The following is a 21,397-nucleotide window of genomic DNA, read 5'->3' on the forward strand; positions in this document are numbered from 1 at the left end:
CATCAAAATGTCCAAATGAGATCACTATTTGCATCTATATGACTGGGCCATAACAACAACAACAACACTAATAATAAATACAATATAATAATAAATCCTATAATGATAATATTAAAAAGACACTTTATAAGAAGAAGTGCTTAACACACATATATAGCAGAAGTACAAACAAATTAAATAAACTGTATGAAAATTAGAAGATGAAACATAAAACAAAGAACAAAATACAACAGGAGAAAGTACAATGTCTAAATGAACAAACGTAGTCTGAAGTCTTAACAGGGTCTTAATAAATGTGGTTTCCTCTTAAAAGTGCCTGTTTCCAGTATTCTACTCACACTGCATGTGTAACTTGTTCATATGTGAATGTTGTGCTGGAGGAACACTGTCCTGAATGGATCAGAAAATAGAAAAATGGTGATATCAAGGACCACAGCTCTGACTCTCAGACCAACACTAAAGGCCACAGCTCTGACTCTCAGATCAACACTAAAGGCCACAGCTCTGACTCTCAGATCAACACTAAAGGTCACAGCTCTGACTCTCAGACCATCATTAAGGACCACAGCTCTGACTCAGACCATCATTAAGGACCACAGCTTTGACTCTCAGGCCATCACTAAGGACCACAGCTCTGACTCTCAGACCATCAGTAAGGACCACAGCTTTGACTCTCAGGCCATCACTAAGGACCACAGCTCTGACTCTCAGGCCTGCACCAGGGAGGTGCCACCATGGAGGGGAGCTCCGAGCCGCTCACATTTGTGACAGCCTCCGGGCAGTGTGACCAGCCCCTCTGATACCGTCGAGGTGGGAACAAGCTGGCCGCAGGTGCGTGATGGACGCATCTGTCCCCCCGCCCTGCTTTAACACACGTGTGTGTTCACGTGTGTGCTTGTGTGCCACTACACAGCCTCAGCTCCTATCCTGCCCCACCTCATGTCCCTCACCTCTTTCCTGCTGGGATCTTTCAGCTGATCTCTCTTCTCCAGTCTCCCTCATGCTTTCTCCTTCTCTCTGAGTTCTTTCCTCTCACAGTCGTTGACCATGGTCAGGGCAAGCGCCCAGTGATCTGTCACATCCTCCTACTGTTGTGTCATGGGCTCCCCTGAACAGCAACAGGAACCCCCCCCCCCCCCAAAAAAAAATAGTGAAAGACCACTCTAGTGATAGCCCACCCTAGTGAAAGACCACTCTAGTGCTCCTCCTAACATCTCTTCAAATGTGTTGTATATTTTGAGACTGTTACTTTATTTCTAGTCATGTGGAGGTTTTTGTTGTTGGTGTGGCTGTAATGTCAAGGCCCATGAGAGGTTTGCTGACATGACTATTCATTCCCACTGGATTATGTGAACAACAGACTGATGTTGGTTGGAAAGATGGATAGGTTGGTATTTACAAAGCAAAGTCAACATAATAATACACCCCGTTTACATTAGCTGTGCTATAAATTGGTTCTGATCATATCAGTTGGATCTCTCTCTGCAGTGTTTATTTCTGCCCTGTTATGACTGTAACGATACACTGGGCAGACAGGAAGACAGGGGGGAGAGAGAGAGAGAGAGAGAGAGAGAGACAGGGGAGAGGGGCAGGCCCCAGATGGCCCCCGACATGACTGGGGCGCCACATGGCTGGCGGGCGGTGGTTCACGGTGTCCGGTAAAGGCTGAATAGCTTTGTCATGGTAATGGAGGGGAACAGCTGTTTCAGCCCGTGGGGTGAGAGGCACACGAGACATCCACAGATGCAGAGCAGTGTGTGTGTGTGTGTGTGTGTGTGTGTTTTCCCTACTCTACATCACCTGAACCAGCTCGTCGAGGGTGTCAGAAGTAGCTGCTGAAGTAAAACTGGTTTTTCATTAGGGACAACCAGAAGTGTGCAATGCACTGGGGTCCCCATGGAGCTGCATGGTGGAGGTGCATATGCAGTACAGTGGGGCACACCAGCACACCATCACTCCAGCCTGCTATCACACCAGCACACCATCACTGAACTCACAACAGTGACAACAATGCAGCAGATTTGTCGTTTGTAAAGTCTGTTATGACTGTAAAGCAGACCTTGTTTGACTGAGAAAAAAAAAACTAAACAAACAGACTGCAAAAATTCTTCTTCCAAGGGCATATAATTAAACAGAACTGAGATGCGTCCGGGAGCCACGTGTCCAGTGTGGTAGACACAGCCAGTGTAACAACGACCCCAGTCTGGTCTCTCTCTCTCACAGGCTAACGTGTGCACACCTCTGCCAGTCAGTATAGCAGACACATGGTTCGGCATCAAAATGTCTGGGCCTTTAAGGCCTGTCTGAAGTTCCAGTGAGTCAATAGTTCTTACTGGAGTGTTTGCTATATCTGTAGCTATTAGCAGTTCATACGACCCTGACAGAACCGAGTCCATAAACGTGACCTCAAAATAAACGACACCAATCGAACCTTCTCCCAAAAAACCTCATCACACGGGTGCTCACTGCCCCGATCGACAGGACGCTTTATATCTGTACAGAGAGCTGGACACCCTTCCTGGACATAGAGTATTGATCTGAAGTGAAACACAACACTAGAGCAGTCTGCAGAGCAGTGAAGCAGGAGACACAAGGACAGCGTGAGCACAGCGTGAGCATAGGACGAGCACAGCGTGAGCACAGGGCGAGTACAGCACGAGCACAGGATGAGCACAGCGTGAGCACAGGGCAAGTACAGGGCGAGTACAGCACGAGCACAGGATGAGCACAGTGTGAGCACAGGGCAAGTACAGGGCGAGTACAGCACGAGCACAGGATGAGCACAGTGTGAGCACAGGGCAAGTACAGGGCGAGTACAGTGCGAGCACAGGATGAGCACAGCGTGAGCACAGGGCAAGTACAGGGCGAGTACAGTGCAAGCACAGGATGAGCACAGCGTGAGCACAGGGCAAGTACAGGGCAAGTACAGTGCGAATACATAGCGAGCACAGGATGAGCACAGCGTGAGCACAGCTTGAGTACAGTGCGAATACATAGCGAGCACATGTTTATGTCTGCAGGATAGTGAATGGGCACGCTGGCAGCGTCACTACTCAACAAAGAGCTCTCCACTCGGACAAGAGCCTCATTCAGACAGGCCTCTGCCCAGCTACATTTGGCTCTGTTCAGTCAGGGAGACATCCAAAGGGCATTGAACCTCCTGACCAACAACATGTGAATGGCCTTCGGTAAAAGATGGAGTCCAGTGAGCAGTGTGGCTTGATCACTCCAGGAGCACTTCACAAACTTCCACAAGACAGGAGGACAGGCAATGATCCCAAAGTGTGTCCTGACACACACACTTGTGGGTGAGGGGTGTGTGTGTGAAAGGATTAACGCATTAATCACAGATGGTCACTGGGTCTCATCTTTTCAGACAATCACCCCCCCCAATAATCACCAGAGATCTGCTGTGCTGCCTTTAGTCTTCACGCGTGTCTGTCAGGACTGGAGGACAGCATGCGTTCAGCACAATGGCAGCAGCACAAAGGCCTGTCTCCCCTCCCCCATCCCACCCACACCCAGGTCCCCTCATTCGCTCCGCCCCTCCCTGGCCCCGCCCCTCCCTGGCCCCACCCTGCCACTCTGAATTCTGAGGCACGTGCTGTTCCTGAATGGTGGAACAATGAAGAAGAGAGAAGAATCGTGCGGCGTCACACTCAGCCAGGCTGCACGGTATATTACTGCTTAATTGCTATGGCAACATTGGCCCCTTCATTGCTGATTCTGCACAGAGTTGCAAAATGTCCACCAGCTCTTTTCATGATGTGTTAGAAGCATTCTGGCCCCTGGGCTGTGTTAGTGTTTGCACTAATCAGTGGATTCACACAGTCCGGCTCACGTTACGGCTTCAGCAATGTGTTTATAATATACTGTAAAGCATAATCACTAACACAATATACAGTAATAAAATTACAGTATTTCATCCATTCTGTTCAGGCCTCCAGACTTTCCCTCCACATCCACAGTAGCGCATGCTGGGGACACAGAACCTTACAGACTGTGACCAGGGTCTCACACAGAGGATACAGAGGGTTTATGTGCAAGTGATTGTGTGACTCCAAACATGTGTATGTGTGTGTGTGTAGTTGTTGGTACACTGAATGCATATGCAGAGAGGTTAATTCAGTGGAAGGGAGGTCACTTTGTAACAATGGGAAATAAAACCGACCCAAACAGCTGGGACAGATCTATAGGAGCGTCTGAGAGGGGGAGGGGTTGATTGATCCTGGGGGGAGGGGCTTCTGGTCAGGCACCTTTTTAGAAGCCTCACAGGGGTCCTTTGTTATGGCAGTTAGTTCCAGGGAGACTGGACCAGCTGTGCTTCCACTGAGCTATGTCCCCTCCCATTGTCTCACGCCCCAGCTAAACACAGCCGGCTGGAGCCAGCTGACAGGAGGCCATGAGGTCTGGAGAAGCAGGCTGCACCTCACACCAAAGCAGAGCCACAGTCGGGCAGCACTGAGTCCTGAGTCAGGTGGCAGCGAACTCTGAGTCAAGTGGCAGCGAGCTCTGAGTCAGGTGGCACCGAACTCTGAGTCAGGTGGCACTGAGCTCTGAGTCAGGTGGTAGTGAACTCTGAGTCAGGTGGCAGCGAGCTCTGAGTCAGGTGGCACCGAACTCTGAGTCAGGTGGCACCGAGCTCTGAGTCAGGTGGCACCGAGCTCTGAGTCAGGTGGCAATGAGCTCTGAGTCAGGTGGCACTGAGTCCTGAGTCACGTGGCACCGAGCGCTGAGTCAGGTGGCACCGAACTCTGAGTCAGGTGGCACTGAGTCCTGAGTCAGGTGGCACCGAGCTCTGAGTCAGGTGGCACCGAACTCTGAGTCAGGTGGCACCGAACTCTGAGTCAGGTGGCACCAAGCTCTTAGTCAGGTGGCACTGAGTCCTGAGTCAGGTGGCACCGAGCTCTGAGTCAGGTGGCACCGAACTCTGAGTCAGGTGGCACCGAGCTCTTAGTCAGGTGGCACTGAGCTCTGACCTTTGAACAGTCCAGATCTGTAATGCCAGTCAGAACAATAACTCTTCAACCTCCACCTTCTGATGGAAGAAGCCAATCACGTAAGCATCTCCTAAAATGTCTCAATCAGTGTCAAACGATGCTGGCTTGTGGCCAAACTTTCTGCCCCTTCTTCTGTGATAGAACTACACTATACATGCAAGTGAATAAAAGCACAAACATGTGTAAACACTTCAGATTTCCTGGACTGCCTCTGCTCCGGGTCTTTAGCACCTTTGGGTCAGTCCACAGCATGGAGCCTCTCTCTCATCCAGTCTGACACCTCCCGAACAGCACTCGTGCAGTCCTTCAAAACCCTTAACGTCAAGTCAAGTCAAGTTTGGTTTATTTGTCACATACATAGTCATACACAGTATAACACAGTGAAATGGTTGAGAGTGCTCTGTCCAAACTGAGGAAAAAGAAAAAACAGGGGTGCATAGAGGAATATATATTCTATATATGTACAAAAATATATTAGCAATGTATTTACAATATATGTATATTATGTTTATATACACAATGTACAGAATGTACAGATCCATTTTGTAAAAATACATATTTACAGTTTTTTTTGTTACATGGGTAATTGAATATATATACAGTTATTGAATATATATACAGTTATGTTACATGGTGGTGGTAGTCCCCACAGTTTATCAGTTTCCCTGATTCAGGGCCCGAATGGCCTGTGGGAAGAAGCTCCTCTTCAGTCTCTCTGTCTTGGTCTTCGGAGAGCGAAAGCGCTTCCCTGACCTCAACAGAGAGAAGAGCCTATTGTTGGGATGGGTGGGGTCCTTCACAATCCTCCTGGCCTTGGTCTGGCACCGCTTGTAGTAGATGGTCTGCAGATCAGGAAGTTCCGTGTGAGTGATGCGCTCTGCTGAACGCACTACCCTTTGGAGTGCTTGTCTGTCCTGCTTGGTGCTATTCCCAAACCAGACTGTGATGTTCCCCATGAGGATGCTCTCAATAGTGCAGGTGTAGAAGTTCCGCAGTACCTTGGAGGGCAGTCTGAAGTCTCTTAGGCGTCTGAGGTGGTAAAGATGCTGACGAGCCTTCTTTGCCAGGGAGTTGGTATGGCGGGACCAGGACAGGTCCTGCGAGATGTGAACACCAAGGTACCTGAAACTATCTACTCTCTCCACCGTGGTTCCACTGATCCTCACAGGTTGGTAGTGCCGCTCCTGCTTCTTGCTGCAATCCACGATCAGCTCCTTTGTCTTACTGACGTTTAGGAGGAGATTATTTTCCTGGCACCAGTTTTCCAGGTGTTTAATCTCCTCCAGGTAGGCCCTCTCATTGTTGTCCGAGATCAGGCCCATGATGACGGTATCTTCAGCAAACATGACAATGATGGTGGAGCTGGAAGTGGCTGTACAGTCGTAGGTGTACAGTGAGTAGAGCAGGGGGTTTAGGACAGAACCCTGAGGAGCTCCAGTGCTGAGGGTGAGGGTGGATGAGGCACAGTTGCCCACCTGTACTGATTGTGGTCTGTCTGTTAGGAAGTTGGAGATCCAGTCGCACAGGGATGGATGCAGTCCTAGGTCCTCCAACTTAGTAGTGAGTAGGGAGGGGATGATGGTGTTAAATGCTGAACTGTAGTCAACAAACAGCATTTTAACATAATTAGCCCTCTCTTTGTCCAGGTGGGTCAGTGTGGTGTGGAGCAGATGTGCAATTGCATCATCAGTGGAGCAGTTGTGGCGGTATGCAAACTGCAGTGGGTCCATGGAGGCTGGCAGTGAAGATGTGATGAAGTCTCTGACTAGCTTTTCAAAGCACTTCATCACGACCAATGTGAGGGCAACAGGGCGGTAGTCATTGAGGTCGGAGGGTCGAGGTTTCTTCGGGACGGGGACGATGGTGGATCGCTTGAAGCTGGACGAGACGATACCGAGCGTCAGGGAGAGATTGAAGATGTTGGTGAATACCGGGGCTAGCTGATCTGCGCAGGCTTTGAGGACCCTCCGGCAGATACCGTCTGGTCCCACCGCCTTCCTGCTATTCAACCTTTTAAACAGTCTAAACACATCCCTGCAGTCCTACTAGTGCCCAGCAGATTACACTCTGAAAAGATTTAGGAAGTAATGGGCTCTTTGCTTTCCAGAATGTTTTATTAGGAAGTTAAATCTACTTAGTGATATTCATTGACACTGACAATATACGAAGGTTCTTCAATAATAATTAGATTGTAATTGATAACGTTTTATATGGAGCTCATTTGACTAATTTTTCCTGTCCCTGGTTTAGCCTGTGTGACATGAACTATATACAGTTCAGTAACCTTTTCATTTCACCATTAAAAGATACTCAATAGTTTAACAAAAAACTTTGCTTGTTTTTCTGCTTAGATTCCTTGTAGATGCCCAGAGAATAAAACCAAGGATGGCAATAAGGCCTAAGATTTCAGTGATTTGCCATAGGTCAGGAACACATGATACGTTCATCTTAAGTGTGTACAGTAACACATGATAAATTCATCTTAAGTGTGTTCCACAGGAGGAGTGGGCATCTGTGTTAAAAAATAAAATACCACAAATTAGTAAAACAAATTTTTATTGTAGTATTTAACTAATAAATCATGTAAAATTAACATCCCTTTCCATATCGGAGAGTTAATCACTAATTAGCAATTTTATTAAAATAATTTTTAAAAACTTAACTAAAAACAAAATTATTTTTAAAAACACCATATCTGAAACAAACATGCACTGTGTACTGATTTTCAGACGATTCCAGTCAGTCAGAAACAGCAGACTACAGATCACACCAACCGATCACACACTCAAACACAAGACAGGACTCACAAGTGTTCCCGCCAGTCTACAGTCAGGTGTTAGGACACAAGGCCTAAAATTTTCCATAAATGCAGCGATTAAAAAAACAAATAAACAAAACAAATAAAAAAAACACAAGAAATCAAACACAAATCTCCCCCCAAATTCCAGAATGGGCTGTTCCGCACTACCACGGATATCATTCCTCCGCTGTAATGCATAGCCATCATGGACGACATCGGTTGTGCCTGAGGAATGTCGTCTTCGCAAGCGGGACTCACGCACGCCAGCCCCTGATCCCTGAATCTGACCGTCAGGGCCACAAAGGTACGACCCAAACACACGTTAGCACCTCATACAATGGGCCTGACAGCACACGGCCACCGAAACCTGCTACTCTGAGCAGCTTTGCAGCAGTCCCAGTGACCTCATCCCTGAGCCGGACCGCCGCGACCCCTCCCTGCAGCTGCTCCGGAAGCCAGACGCCAGACCTCCATCTTCTGGTCCCTCCAAAGTGAAAGAGAGCAGGAGGAGGAGGGGGCGCATGAGCAGAGCAGCTGAGTACCAGCGGAGCATTGAGGAGAGAGAAGACGCAACACAGAGAAGATTGCGAGATTCTCCTGGGGTTCTACCCCCCCAACCCACCCCCCCCTCCGCTGTCGTTTTGCTCTTTTGTTTCTTTCCTGCCGAGCCTCACTGATGCACTACTGCACCCAGTGAGTCGTGTTTCCCAGCGGTCTGCAGCCTTGCAAGTGCTTCTCTCTGAACACTTCGCTAGGTGTATTTTCTCAGCTCATGTCAAGCCTAGAGGCTTTGCTGTCATTTCAGATGTGTATAGAAATAATCTTTTATTTTATAATCTTTATGTTCCTCCAGGCCCAGGATGCAACACAAAACACAAGTAAACAACACAATAAACACAGTAAATATGAAGGCCAAGACTAGCTGCATGCACCAGTACTGTACTGGGATGGTACTGAGTAAAGGCTCTGCAAAAACAGGTAACATACCATAATGTATTTAGCAGACATGCTTATAGCGTACATTATGATATATAACAATATTATATAATGATATGCAAAGAGTTTCTTAATGTCCAAGCAGAATACGTGAAAGGAAACAAAAGTAGAAAAAAAAACAAAATGCCAAAAAAATAATAATTCCATAGCCGCTGGCTCACTACAAAAAGCAACTCAACAACTGAAACATATTAAGACTATAATGTGAATGATTTGATGCCAATCCGGAACTCGTTCCTTCTGCCTTGTTCACTATGAGGATCCATTGAAATGTTGGTCAGGTGCAGCACTGCAGAACTGTTCTGCTGGAGAGATCTGTTCTCCCTGCCTGCACTTTCTGACACGCTGGTGGTGTGTTTCTCCAAATCAATGCCAAATTCACACTGTTCACACCACCCAACCTCACACATTATATGAGTAGTGTGAGGGGACATCACACACACCAGCCAACCTCACACATTATATGAGTAGTGTGAGGGGGACATCACTCACACCAACCAACCTCACACATTATATGAGTAGTCTGAGTGGACATCACACACACCACCTAACCTCACACATTATATGAGTAGTGTGAGGGGACATCACACACACCACCCAACCTCACACATTATATGAGTAGTGTGAGGGGGACATCACTCACACCAACCAATCTCACACATTATATGAGTAGTGTGAGTGGACATCACACACACCACCCAACCTCACACATTATATGAGTAGTGTGAGGGGACATCACTCACACCAACCAACCTCACACATTATATGAGTAGTGTGAGTGGACATCACACACACCACCCAACCTCACACATTATATGAGTAGTGTGAGGGGACATCACTCACACCAACCAACCTCACACAGTATATGAGTAGTGTGAGTGGACATCACACACACCACCCAACCTCACACATTATATGAGTAGTGTGAGGGGACATCACTCACACCAACCAACCTCACACAGTATATGAGTAGTGTGAGGGGACATCACTCACACCAACCAACCTCACACAGTATATGAGTAGTGTGAGTGGACATCACACACACCACCCAACCTCACACATTATATGAGTAGTGTGAGGGGACATCACTCACACCAACCAACCTCACACAGTATATGAGTAGTGTGAGGGGACATCACTCACACCAACCAACCTCACATAGTATATGAGTAGTGTGAGGGGGACATCACTCACACCAACCAATCTCACACATTATATGAGTAGTCTGAGTGGACATCACACACACCACCTAACCTCACACATTATATGAGTAGTGTGAGGGGACATCACTCACACCAACCAACCTCACACAGTATATGAGTAGTGTGAGGGGACATCACTCACACCAACCAACCTCACACAGTATATGAGTAGTGTGAGGGGACATCACTCACACCAACCAACCTCACACATTATATGAGTAGTGTGAGGGGACATCACTCACACCAACCAACCTCACACAGTATATGAGTAGTGTGAGGGGACATCACTCACACCAACCAACCTCACACAGTATATGAGTAGTGTGAGGGGACATCACTCACACCAACCAACCTCACACATTATATGAGTAGTGTGAGTGGACATCACACACACCACCTAACCTCACACAGTATATGAGTAGTGTGAGGGGACATCACACACCACCCAACCTCACACAGTATATGAGTAGTGTGAGGGGACATCACACACCACCCAACCTCACACAGTATATGAGTAGTGTGAGGGGACATCACACACACCAACCAACCTCACACAGTATATGAGTAGTGTGAGGGGGACATCACTCACACCAACCAATCTCACACATTATATGAGTAGTCTGAGTGGACATCACACACACCACCTAACCTCACACATTATATGAGTAGTGTGAGGGGACATCACTCACACCAACCAACCTCACACAGTATATGAGTAGTGTGAGGGGACATCACTCACACCAACCAACCTCACACAGTATATGAGTAGTGTGAGGGGACATCACTCACACCAACCAACCTCACACATTATATGAGTAGTGTGAGGGGACATCACTCACACCAACCAACCTCACACAGTATATGAGTAGTGTGAGGGGACATCACTCACACCAACCAACCTCACACAGTATATGAGTAGTGTGAGGGGACATCACTCACACCAACCAACCTCACACATTATATGAGTAGTGTGAGTGGACATCACACACACCACCTAACCTCACACAGTATATGAGTAGTGTGAGGGGACATCACACACCACCCAACCTCACACAGTATATGAGTAGTGTGAGGGGACATCACACACCACCCAACCTCACACAGTATATGAGTAGTGTGAGGGGACATCACACACACCACCCAACCTCACACAGTATATGAGTAGTGTGAGGGGACATCACACACACCAACCAACCTCACACAGTATATGAGTAGTGTGAGGGGACATCACACACACCACCCAACCTCACACAGTATATGAGTAGTGTGAGGGGACATCACACACACCACCCAACCTCACACAGTATATGTGTAGTGTGAGGGGACATCACACACACCAACCAACCTCACACAGTATATGTGTAGTGTGAGGGGACATCACACACACCACCCAACCTCACACAGTATATGAGTAGTGTGAGGGGACATCACACACACCACCCAACCTCACACAGTATATGTGTAGTGTGAGGGGACATCACACACACCACCCAACCTCACACAGTATATGAGTAGTGTGAGGGGACATCACACACCACCCAACCTCACACAGTATATGAGTAGTGTGAGTAGGTCCTCCCCTTCCCTGTCCCCTAAAAACTAGACCTCTGGTACAGACACAGGTGACATTCCCTGACATTCTCTGACTTCTGCACACAGGGTACATCCCATCCCAGATACCGAGCACAGAGATGACTGAGTGAGAGGACACTGTTTTGCAGTATTTACTGTATACTGTGCATTGTGGCACTACATATAGTGTAAAATCTTCCTCATTATTGTACCAGTAAGAAGTCACTGACAGTAAGAAAGACTGACAGTAAGTACCAGTAAGAAAGCAGACTGACATTACCATGAACATTTCTATCAGGTTATTGAGAGAGACAGACAACCAACACGCCTGCCTCCCGTCACACAGACGCCACACAGACGCGCGCTCTGTCTCTAAGTACACATGTAGAAACAGGAGCCAGTCAAAGTGACCCATGTGGAAGGTGCTCTGATCCCCTACCCTACCACAAAGACATATCCACTTTCTTCACTTCCCAGAAACATGGGAACACCCACATGCTTGACTTGCCTGTGTACAGCATTCTGCACCTGCAGAGTAACCCTCCTTCTGCCTGCCCCTTCTCACCCGGTCACGCTGCCTGCGGAGTGCCAGCCTCAGCCTCCACATGTCAGGACACGGCCTGAGCTCTGCCAGGCCTGTGGAACTGGGAGCAGGATGGACACTGAGGAACATGAAGGCACTGTGAGTGATGTGAGTGATGGAGGAGAGAGCAGCACTGTGAGTGATGGAGGAGACAGCAGCACTGTGAGTGATGGAGGAGAGAACAGCACTGTGAGTGATGGAGGAGAGAACAGCACTGTGAGTGATATGAGTGATGGAGGAGAGAGCAGCACTGTGAGTGATGTGAGTGATGGAGGAGAGAGCAGCACTGTGAGTGATGGAGGAGAGAGCAGTACTGTGAGTGATGGAGAAGACAGCAGCACAGTGAGTGATGGAGGAGAGAACAGCACTGTGAGTGATATGAGTGATGGAGGAGACAGCAGCACTGTGAGTGATGGAGGAGAGAGCAGCACTGTGAGTGATATGAGTGATGGAGGAGAGAGCAGCACTGTGAGTGATGGAGGAGACAGCAGCACTGTGAGTGATGGAGGAGAGAGCAGCACTGTGAGTGATGGAGGAGAGAACAGCACTGTGAGTGATATGAGTGATGGAGGAGACAGCAGCACTGTGAGTGATGTGAGTGATGGAGGAGAGAGCAGCACTGTGAGTGATGGAGGAGAGAGCAGTACTGTGAGTGATGGAGGAGACAGCAGCACTGTGAGTGATGGAGGAGACAGCAGCACTGTGAGTGATATGAGTGATGGAGGAGAGAGCAGCACTGTGAGTGATGGAGGAGACAACAGCACTGTGAGTGATGTGAGTGATGGAGGAGAGAGCAGCACTGTGAGTGATGGAGGAGAGAGCAGCACTGTGAGTGATGTGAGTGATGGAGGAGACAGCAGCACTGTGAGTGATGTGAGTGATGGAGGAGAGAGCAGAACTGTGAGTGATGGAGGAGAGAGCAGTACTGTGAGTGATGGAGGAAACAGCAGCACTGTGAGTGATGGAGGAGACAGCAGCACTGTGAGTGATATGAGTGATGGAGGAGAGAGCAGAACTGTGAGTGATGGAGGAGACAGCAGCACTGTGAGTGATGTGAGTGATGGAGGAGAGAGCAGCACTGTGAGTGATGGAGGAGAGAGCAGCACTGTGAGTGATGTGAGTGATGGAGGAGAGACCAGCACTGTGAGTGATATGAGTGATGGAGGAGAGAGCAGCACTGTGAGTGATGGAGGAGAGAGCAGCACTGTGAGTGATGGAGGAGACAGCAGCACTGTGAGTGATGTGAGTGATGGAGGAGAGAGCAGCACTGTGAGTGATGGAGGAGAGAGCAGCACTGTGAGTGATGGAGGAGACAGCAGCACTGTGAGTGAAGGAGGAGACAGCAGCACTGTGAGTGATGTGAGTGATGGAGGAGAGAGCAGCACTGTGAGTGATGGAGGAGACAGAAGCACTGTGAGTGATGGAGGAGACAGCAGCACTGTGAGTGATGTGAGTGATGGAGGAGACAGCAGCACTGTGAGTGATGGAGGAGAGAGCAGCACTGTGAGTGATGTGAGTGATGGAGGAGAGACCAGCATTGTGAGTGATATGAGTGATGGAGAAGAGAGCAGCACTGTGAGTGATGGAGGAGAGAACAGCACTGTGAGTGATATGAGTGATGGAGGAGACAGCAGTACTGTGAGTGATGTGAGTGATGGAGGAGAGAGCAGCACTGTGAGTGATGGAGGAGAGAGCAGTACTGTGAGTGATGGAGGAGACAGCAGCACTGTGAGTGATATGAGTGATGGAGGAGAGAGCAGCACTGTGAGTGATGGAGGAGACAGCAGCACTGTGAGTGATGTGAGTGATGGAGGAGAGAACAGCACTGTGAGTGATGGAGGAGAGAGCAGCACTGTGAGTGATGTGAGTGATGGAGGAGAGACCAGCACTGAGTGATGTGAGTGATGGAGGAGAGAGCAGCACTGTGAGTGATGGAGGAGAGAGCAGTACCGTGAGTGATGGAGGAGACAGCAGCACTGTGAGTGATGGAGGAGAGAGCAGCACTGTGAGTGATGTGAGTGATGGAGGAGAAAGCAGCACTGTGAGTGATGGAGGAGACAGCAGCACTGTGAGTGATGTGAGTGATGGAGGAGACAGCAGCACTGTGAGTGATGGAGGAGAGAGCAGCACTGTGAGTGATGGAGGAGAGAGCAGCACTGTGAGTGATGGAGGAGACAGCAGCACTGTGAGTGATGGAGGAGACAGCAGCACTGTGAGTGATGTGAGTGATGGAGGAGAGAGCAGCACTGTGAGTGATGGAGGAGACAGCAGCACTGTGAGTGATGGAGGAGACAGCAGCACTGTGAGTGATGTGAGTGATGGAGGAGAGAGCAGCACTGTGAGTGATGGAGGAGAGAGCAGCACTGTGAGTGATGTGAGTGATGGAGGAGAGACCAGCACTGTGAGTGATGGAGGAGACAGCAGCACTGTGAGTGATGTGAGTGATGGAGGAGAGAGCAGCACTGTGAGTGATAGAGGAGAGAGCAGCACTGTGAGTGATGTGAGTGTTGGAGGAGAGAGCAGCACTGAGTGATTTGAGTGATGGAGGAGAGAGCAGCACTGTGAGTGATGGAGGAGAGAGCAGTACTGTGAGTGATGGAGGAGACAGCAGCACTGTGAGTGATGTGAGTGATGGAGGAGAGAGCAGCACTGTGACTGATGGAGGAGAGAGCAGCACTGTGAGTGATGTGAGTGATGGAGGAGAGACCAGCACTGTGAGTGATATGAGTGATGGAGGAGAGAGCAGCACTGTGAGTGATGGAGGAGAGAGCAGCACTGTGAGTGATGGAGGAGACAGCAGCACTGTGAGTGATGTGAGTGGAGGAGAGAGCAGCACTGTGAGTGATGTGAGTGATGGAGGAGAGAGCAGCACTGTGAGTGATGGAGGAGAGAGCAGCACTGTGAGTGATGGAGAAGAGAGCAGCACTGTGAGTGATGTGAGTGATGGAGGAGAGAGCAGCACTGTGAGTGATGGAGGAGAGAGCAGCACTGTGAGTGATGGAGGAGACAGCAGCACTGTGAGTGATGGAGGAGAGAGCAGCACTGTGAGTGATATGAGTGATGGAGGAGAGAGCAGCACTGTGAGTGATGGAGGAGAGAGTAACACTGTGAGTGATGGAGGAGACAGCAGCACTGTGAGTGATGGAGGAGAGAGCAGCACTGTGAGTAATGGAGGAGACAGCAGCAGTGTGAGTGATGGAGGAGACAGCAGCACTGTGAGTGATATGAGTGATGGAGGAGAGAGCAGCACTGTGAGTGATGGAGGAGAGAGCAGTACTGTGAGTGATATGAGTGATGGAGGAGAGAGCAGCACTGTGAGTGATGGAGGAGAGAGCAGTACTGTGAGTGATGGAGGAGACAGCAGCACTGTGAGTGATGTGAGTGATGGAGGAGAGAGCAGAACTGTGAGTGATGGAGGAGAGAGCAGTACTGTGAGTGATGGAGGAAACAGCAGCACTGTGAGTGATGGAGGAGACAGCAGCACTGTGAGTGATATGAGTGATGGAGGAGAGAGCAGAACTGTGAGTGATGGAGGAGACAGCAGCACTGTGAGTGATGGAGGAGAGAGCAGCACTGTGAGTGATGTGAGTGATGGAGGAGAAAGCAGCACTGTGAGTGATGGAGGAGACAGCAGCACTGTGAGTGATATGAGTGATGGAGGAGAGAGCAGCACTGTGAGTGATGGAGGAGAGAGCAGCACTGTGAGTGATGGAGGAGAGAGCAGCACTGTGAGTGATGGAGGAGAGAGCAGTACTGTGAGTGATATGAGTGATGGAGGAGAGAGCAGCACTGTGAGTGATGTGAGTGATGGAGGAGAGAGCAGCATTGTGAGTGATGGAGGAGAGAGCAGTACTGTGAGTGATGGAGGAGACAGCAGCACTGTGAGTGATGTGAGTGATGGAGGAGAGAGCAGCACTGTGAGTGATGGAGGAGAGAGCAGCACTGTGAGTGATGGAGGAGACAGCAGCACTGTGAGTGATGGAGGAGAGAGCAGCACTGTGAGTGATGTGAGTGATAGAGGAGAAAGCAGCACTATGAGTGATGGAGGAGAGAGCAGCACTGTGAGTGATGGAGGAGACAGCAGCACTGTGAGTGATATGAGTGATGGAGGAGAGAGCAGCACTGTGAGTGATGGAGGAGAGAGCAGCACTGTGAGTGATGGAGGAGACAGCAGCACTGTGAGTGATGAGGAGACAGCAGCACTGTGAGTGATGTGAGTGATGGAGGAGAGAGCAGCACTGTCAGTGATGGAGGAGAGAGCAGCACTGTGAGTGATGTGAGTGATGGAGGAGAGACCAGCACTGTGAGTGATATGAGTGATGGAGAAGAGAGCAGCACTGTGAGTGATCGAGGAGAGAACAGCACTGTGAGTGATATGAGTGATGGAGGAGACAGCAGTACTGTGAGTGATGTGAGTGATGGAGGAGAGAGCAGCACTGTGAGTGATGGAGGAGAGAGCAGTACTGTGAGTGATGGAGGAGACAGCAGCACTGTGAGTGATATGAGTGATGGAGGAGAGAGCAGCACTGTGAGTGATGGAGGAGACAGCAGCACTGTGAGTGATGTGAGTGATGGAGGAGAGAGCAGCACTGTGAGTGATGGAGGAGAGAGCAGCACTGTGAGTGATGTGAGTGATGGAGGAGAGACCAGCACTGAATGATGTGAGTGATGGAGGAGAGAGCAGCACTGTGAGTGATGGAGGAGAGAGCAGTACTGTGAGTGATGGAGGAGACAGCAGCACTGTGAGTGATGGAGGAGAGAGCAGCACTGTGAGTGATGTGAGTGATGGAGGAGAAAGCAGCACTGTGAGTGATGGGGGAGAGAGCAGCACTGTGAGTGATGGAGGAGACAGCAGCACTGTGTGATATGAGTGATGGAGGAGAGAGCAGCACTCTGAGTGATGGAGGAGACAGCAGCACTGTGAGTGATGTGAGTGATGGAGGAGAGAGCAGCACTGTGAGTGATGGAGGAGACAGCAGCACTGTGAGTGATGGAGGAGACAGCAGCACTGTGAGTGATGTGAGTGATGGAGGAGAGAGCAGCACTGTGACTGATGGAGGAGAGAGCAGCACTGTGAGTGATGTGAGTGATGGAGGAGAGACCAGCACTGTGAGTGATATGAGTGATGGAGGAGAGAGCAGCACTGTGAGTGATGGAGGAGAGAGCAGCACTGTGAGTGATGGAGGAGACAGCAGCACTGTGAGTGATGTGAGTGGAGGAGAGAGCAGCACTGTGAGTGATGTGAGTGATGGAGGAGAGAGCAGCACTGTGAGTGATGGAGGAGCGAGCAGCACTGTGAGTGATGGAGGAGAGAGCAGCACTGTGAGTGATGGAGAAGAGAGCAGCACTGTGAGTGATGTGAGTGATGGAGGAGAGAGCAGCACTGTGAGTGATGGAGAAGAGAGCAGCACTGTGAGTGATGTGAGTGATGGAGGAGAGAGCAGCACTGTGAGTGATGGAGGAGCGAGCAGCACTGTGAGTGATGGAGGAGAGAGCAGCACTGTGAGTGATGGAGAAGAGAGCAGCACTGTGAGTGATGTGAGTGATGGAGGAGAGAGTAGCACTGTGAGTGATGGAGGAGAGAGCAGCACTGTGAGTGATGGAGGAGACAGCAGCACTGTGAGTGATGGAGGAGAGAGCAGCACTGTGAGTGATATGAGTGATGGAGGAGAGAGCAGCACTGTGAGTGATGGAGGAGAGAGTAACACTGTGAGTGATGGAGGAGACAGCAGCACTGTGAGTGATGGAGGAGAGAGCAGCACTGTGAGTGATGTGAGTGATGGAGGAGAAAGCAGCACTGTGAGTGATGGAGGAGACAGCAGCACTGTGAGTGATATGAGTGATGGAGGAGAGAGCAGCACTGTGAGTGATGGAGGAGAGAGCAGCACTGTGAGTGATGGAGGAGAGAGCAGCACTGTGAGTGATGGAGGAGAGAGCAGTACTGTGAGTGATATGAGTGATGGAGGAGAGAGCAGCACTGTGAGTGATGTGAGTGATGGAGGAGAGAGCAGCATTGTGAGTGATGGAGGAGAGAGCAGTACTGTGAGTGATGGAGGAGACAGCAGCACTGTGAGTGATGGAGGAGAGACCAGCACTGTGAGTGATGTGAGTGATGGAGGAGAGAGCAGCATTGTGAGTGATGGAGGAGAGAGCAGTACTGTGAGTGATGGAGGAGACAGCAGCACTGTGAGTGATGTGAGTGATGGAGGAGAGACCAGCACTGTGAGTGATATGAGTGATGGAGGAGAGAGCAGCACTGTGAGTGATGGAGGAGAGAGCAGCACTGTGAGTGATATGAGTGATGGAGGAGAGAGCAGCACTGTGAGTGATGGGAGGAGACAGCAGCACTGTGAGTGATATGAGTGATGGAGGAGAGAGCAGCACTGTGAGTGATGGAGGAGACAGCAGCACTGTGAGTGATGGGGGAGAGAGCAGTACTGTGAGTGATGTGAGTGATGGAGGAGAGACCAGCACTGTGAGTGATATGAGTGATGGAGGCGAGAGCAGCACTGTGAGTGATGGAGGAGACAGCAGCACCGTGAGTGATGGAGGAGACAGCAGCACTGTGAGTGATATGAGTGATGGAGGAGAGAGCAGCACTCTGAGTGATGCAGGAGAGAGTAGCACTGTGAGTGATAGAGGAGACAGCAGCACTGTGAGTGATGGAGGAGAGAGCAGCACTGTGAGTGATGTGAGTGATGGAGGAGAGAGCAGCACTGTGAGTGATATGAGTGATGGAGGAGAGAGCAGCACTCTGAGTGATGCAGGAGAGAGTAGCACTGTGAGTGATGGAGGAGAGAGCAGCACTGTGAGTGATGTGAGTGATGGAGGAGAGAGCAGCACTGTGAGTGATGGAGGAGAGAGCAGCACTGTGAGTGATGTGAGTGATGGAGGAGAGAGCAGCACTGTGAGTGATGACCAGCCAGTCCCCTCAGTCACTCTTCACCTGTATTATCTGTATCCAGGAAGAAAGGAGTAACATTGCATTGGCAACAACAGCTGTATCCAGACTTCCCTCTCACTATGCCTCATGAAACAGCAGACAGCTGCAGTGTTTAAATAGCAGTGGTGTTTAGACAGCAGCAGTGTTTAGATAGCAGTGGTGTTTAGACAGCTGTAGTGTTTAGATAGCAGTGGTGTTTAGACAGCAGCAGTGTTTAGACAGCAGTGGTGTTTAGACAGCAGCAGTGTTTAGATGACTAAATCCAGACTAGCATCATTTAACCTGTTCTTCAGTTGGCTATGTGCCAGAATTACTCAGAATAATACAATGACTTAGAACATCATATATGTTATAATCCATATTACTACGTGTAACAACCCTCATTACTACACAATGTTATAATCCATAGTAACTGGACTCTGTGTTTTCCATTTTAACTGAATGTAGGTTTTCCCAATTTATTTATTTTCCTGTGATGGTGTGTGTCCTGCACTGTTAGTGATCTGCAGCTCTCATCTTTTTTAGATAATATCAGAGGTGTGTGTGTGCGTGCGTGTGTGCGTCTGTGCATGCGTGTGCGTGCCAGCGTGCTATGTGTGTGTGCGTGCGTGTGTGTGTGTGTGTGTGTGTGTGTGTGCGTGTGTGTCAAGTCAGGGAGGCAGATGTGAGCCCACACTGCTGCTGCTATCAGCGTGCCGAGAGGCTGCAGGGAAAACGCAGCTCCCACTTCAGCATGACGGAAACGCACTGAAGCAGACTGACACTGGAATATGTAATCACACGCACGCACAGAGGGTCTAATGGTTCTGACATGGTTGTAAGCCATCATGTCCAGGTGCTTTATGGAGCTAACCCCATAACACACAGGTGCTTTAATATCTGTGTTCTATGTATTTTTGGATTTCATCTCACCACATAAGCATGGCCTTCTGAAAACAGCCTCTAAATATCCTTACATGATATTCTTATTCTGTCTTTATCACAAACCACAAAATAAAACGCCATTATCCTTGATGAACCTCAGGCTCTCCATGTGGAACCAAATCTCTGCACATGTCCTGTGTGCCACATCAAAGGCAATAAATCAGACTGCAAATGTTATACAATTTTGTGTTATACAATTACAAAACGATGTAAACTGGTGAAGACAATTTAATCTTTTTCAAAGTCTCGTAGGCTTTTAAAACTAACCAGGATACACTTGTTTTGGCTTTTTGTATTTCTGTGTACATTAACATGACAATTTGGAAGTTACTTACAAAGGCATAACTGTTATCCTCTTCACAACATTTCAATGAAAAGGTTTGAGGATTTCACTGAATTATGTTTATTTTACCTAAATCTAATTTTACCAAACTCAATTAGTTGGATTAGTAAGATGCACTCTAAGAGACCAGGCTACATTAAACAGCTTTTAATGGCTGAGATACTCAGTTTGAAAGTTTAACACTTGATATTAACCAACACTATGCTGTTGTCTAGATGCTGTTCAGATGAGTCAGTTTCACTAGAAGCTATTTCTCCACGTTCTGTTTGTTTCTCCATGTTTGTTTGTTTCTCTGTGTTTCTCCGTTTCTCCGCTTCTGTATCTCCGCGTTTCTATTTCTCCACTTCTCTGTTTCTGTTTCTTTTTCTCCACGTTTGTTTCTCTGCGTTTGTTTCTCTGTTTCTCTAACATCTGCTGCATTTGTAGTTATTTTACCCTGTGATGCACAAACCTTGTGATCTTATAACAGTCCTACCTATCAAATTTTTCATTTATTCCTTTTTATCTAAAGCCCCACTGAAATCACAAAATTCTGACATATAGTATAATCATTACATTTTAATAGTATAATCTAATGTAGCAGAAATAGGCTGATATATTATTTTGACTTCATAAAGTGTATTAGCAAGCTCTTAGTGGAAGTAATGACATATTTACTCAAATATTTCTGTCTGATGTTCTGAGATTCTGTGTAAGAGTAGAACATTGAATAAAATGGTTTTACTGTTCATGTACACATGCATGTGCAAGCAGACATTTTATTTTAGTCTACAGAACAACCAAAGTTTAATTCAAACTCATTAGTGTTTTGGCTGGTAGCAGTGTGATGTAATCCTGGAGCCTGCTGTGTATTCTTGAGGCTCACCCCCTGATTACTACAAAGGGAGTCACGTCCTTCCTCAGCGTCACAGCCCATCCTGCTTGTCCTTTGACCCTGTGCTATTGTGGTTCAAGCTGCTATATCCCTCAGCTGACTAACACAGGAGAACACACTAAAGCACTGACATCGGACAGGGCTTTTCCGGGCACACACA

General features: G+C 48.6%; 1 protein-coding gene across 1 annotated transcript in view; it reads right to left on the reverse strand.

The window, feature by feature from the left end:
- numbl (NUMB like endocytic adaptor protein) overlaps nt 1–21,397 on the reverse strand; it is a 49,592-nt gene that overhangs the window by 26,969 nt on the left and 1,226 nt on the right. The window lies entirely within an intron of this gene.

This window comes from Electrophorus electricus, chromosome 17 (genome assembly GCF_041902795.1).
Source record: "Electrophorus electricus isolate QZ-2024a chromosome 17, ASM4190279v1, whole genome shotgun sequence".
NCBI classification, from domain to species: domain Eukaryota; kingdom Metazoa; phylum Chordata; class Actinopteri; order Gymnotiformes; family Gymnotidae; genus Electrophorus; species Electrophorus electricus.